At 53.6% G+C, this 2774-nt stretch overlaps 1 non-coding gene across 1 annotated transcript; it reads right to left on the minus strand.

Annotated features, from left to right (window-relative positions):
* Window positions 1-249: 249 nt before the first annotated feature.
* TRNAV-AAC (transfer RNA valine (anticodon AAC)) lies at window positions 250-323 on the minus strand. Its single transcript has one exon. It is a non-coding gene; the product is annotated as a tRNA-Val (tRNA).
* Between the last annotated feature and the right edge of the window lie 2451 nt (window positions 324-2774).

The raw sequence follows: 2774 nt of genomic DNA on the forward strand, positions 1-2774 counted from the left end.
GCCAGGTGCTATGCTGGGCATCTAATAGACATCTCATTTAATCCTCAACAAACTTGGCAAGGGAGTGTGGTTATCCCACGCACTGATGAGGAAACTGAGGCTCAGAGAGGTTCAGTGACTTGTCCAAGGATGCCCAGCAGCAGGTGGCGGAGCAGGATTTGAGCCCAGGGAACATGAGCTGTGCATTTTGGATCTCTCTCTCGATTTTTTTTTTTGGTGTTTTTTTTTTAAGGAGGGAGCAGCTCACAGTGGCCCATGCGGTGATCGAATCAGCAACCTTGGCGTTGTTAGCACCAGGCTCTAACCAACTGAGCTAACCGGCCACCCCCGGATATCTCTTTTGAATTGAAACATTTTCTTTTCGGTGTCCTCACATGCTCCTGGATTAGAATGTCATGACTCTCTAGACAGTCTCTCAAATACCATTCCTTTCTGACAAAGGGAATCAAGTATAGGATTTGAGAGTCTCAGGGTTCCTATAGATGCTGGTGGACGCTGTTTGGGAGGAGAGTCCAGTTGGACTTCGCACAAATGTGCTTTTAAGGAGTTCTCCTCAGTGGGCAGGAGCTGGATACCTAGAAATATCTCCCCAAGTCTTTGCAGATGTAATCTGTGAAAGACAATCTTGTCCCTTCGGCTAAATTGTGCCCACGGTCATGGCCACGCAGAAGGTGGGAGGGTCCGTATCCTCCCGCTCACCCATGCTCGGTGCCTGCCCTCCTTGGGCTCAGTGCTATGATCCCATTTCATAGACATGGGGATGGGATCAGCAGGGACCCACAACCCAGCAAGGGTTGTGCCAGTATCTCCATTTCACACGCAATGACCCCAGGTTCAGATCCCACAGCTGGAAGGCCAGGGCTAGGATCCCAATCCAGGTCTTCAAACTCCAAACCCATCGCCCTTCCCTGTAGCCTAGGGTTGGTCATCCACCAAATAAGCATGTTGCCGTCTGCGATGTGTGTCTCTGCTCTGCTTTGTTTCCTTATCCGGAGATTTCATTTTCTCTGCTGTGATACCTGCCTGGGACATCAGGGCTGGAACTCCCATGGTTCTGCAAGTTCCAGAGGGCCATGGAAACAAGGCTGGAGACTGACTTTCCACTCACACAGCCCCTTCTGGTCCTCACAACCCTGAGAGGTTGACATCATTGTCCCTGCTTTGCAGGCGAGATCTCTGAGGTCAAGCAAACTCAGACTCGAGTTCAGCGCAGCCCAGGCCGGGATGTGGGCCTACTTCTGCTGGAGAGCTGGTGCCTGGCCAGGCAACCGCACGAGGTTTCAGAGGCCGTAATGACGTGTGTGCCGTCTGAAACCTGGCTTCCTCCATGTCCCTTCTAGGTGCTGTAGCAGACCTGGCAGGTGGCACATGAGTCAACCCCAGGTCCTTGTTTGAGGAGGTACGTGTGTTATCACTGAAGATAAATATGGTCATCATGCACCCCCCTCCCCTTGCCTGTCTCCCCCTCCTCCCGTCTCTCCCCTCCCCTCCCATCATCTCCCATCCCTTCCCCTGCCCTCCTCTGACCTCCCTTCCCCTCCCCTGCCCTGTCCTCCCCCACCCCTTCTCTCCCCGCCCTTCCCTGTCCTGCCCTCCCCTCCTTCCTCTCTGTGAGGAGAATGGCTGGCATCCTCCTTGCCTTGGGTGGGGGGCGCTCTGGCAGGTCGCCCTCTTGCTTGTGAAATCAATTAGTTTGGCATCAGCTTTGCTGTTGTTGTCCAACCCATCCTTCATTGTGTCGGGCCCACGCCAAGCACAGCACAACACGTTGCTGGTGCTGTCCTGCCAAGTGTGAGAGCCACCGGGGATGGCCAGCCAAGTAGCTTGGGTCCAGGAGGGTGACGAGGGCAGGGAGACAGAGTGGGGCTGTCTGCTGTTACTAAGGGGAGCGTCCGTGGCCGGGTCCGTGGCCGGGGCCTCAGGGTGCACATGTGGTCAGAGAGAGAACTGTCTGCTGTTGGGAAGTCCAGCGCTAGTGAACCGAGGGCAGTCGGCAAACCCCTGGCCCCGCTACGGGAAGGGTCATATGCTTTTGCTCTGGGTCCTTCTCTCCACCTGACTGTAGTTCTCTGAGGCTCCCGATACTCACGGACGAGTAGAGTAGTATTTGGAAGGGTGCTTGAGGAAGAGCTTGAAGGTTATAAACAGGCAGAAAGAGGTGTAGCAGTTGTATGGATAGAGATTCAGTGTCTGAACTGCCATCTCTGAGTACTCGCTATTTTGGAAGAATATCTGTTCAAAGATAGCAAGTTACTAATAAGACGGGGGTGTCCACAGCCTCAGTCCAGTCCCAAGAACTGCAGGTGCCAAAGCCACAAGGGTGCTTCTTCATGGCTCGAACACTTGGCCGTTGCTGGACCCTGGGTATGGGGGGCAGAGGCCAAAGAAGAGCAACTCAGGGCTGGGTGAACCCTAACAAAGACTCTTGTATGCTCCATGAAGGGTTCCAACCTGCCCCAAACCCAAGGCCCAATGGAACATGGCTCGAACCTCAGGACACCTGTTATCTCATGTGAGAAGCATGGAGGTGGGCAGTCCTCGGATCAACTAGCAGCTCCCCTGTGGCACCAAGGACCCCGCTTGTCCCAATGTCCGCCCTGCCATCCTCCACATGCTGGCTTCCATCCTTAGTTATTCCTGTAGCATCATCCTGCATCTCCGGGCATTACCGTGTTTCCCCGAAAAAAAGACCCGCTCTTATATTAATTTTTGCTCCAAAAGATGCATTAGGGCGTATTTTCAGGGGATGTCTTATTTTTTTCATGTACAACAAT

The sequence above is a fragment of the Rhinolophus ferrumequinum genome, chromosome 15, assembly GCF_004115265.2.
Source record: "Rhinolophus ferrumequinum isolate MPI-CBG mRhiFer1 chromosome 15, mRhiFer1_v1.p, whole genome shotgun sequence".
In the NCBI taxonomy this organism is placed as follows: Eukaryota; Metazoa; Chordata; class Mammalia; order Chiroptera; family Rhinolophidae; genus Rhinolophus; species Rhinolophus ferrumequinum.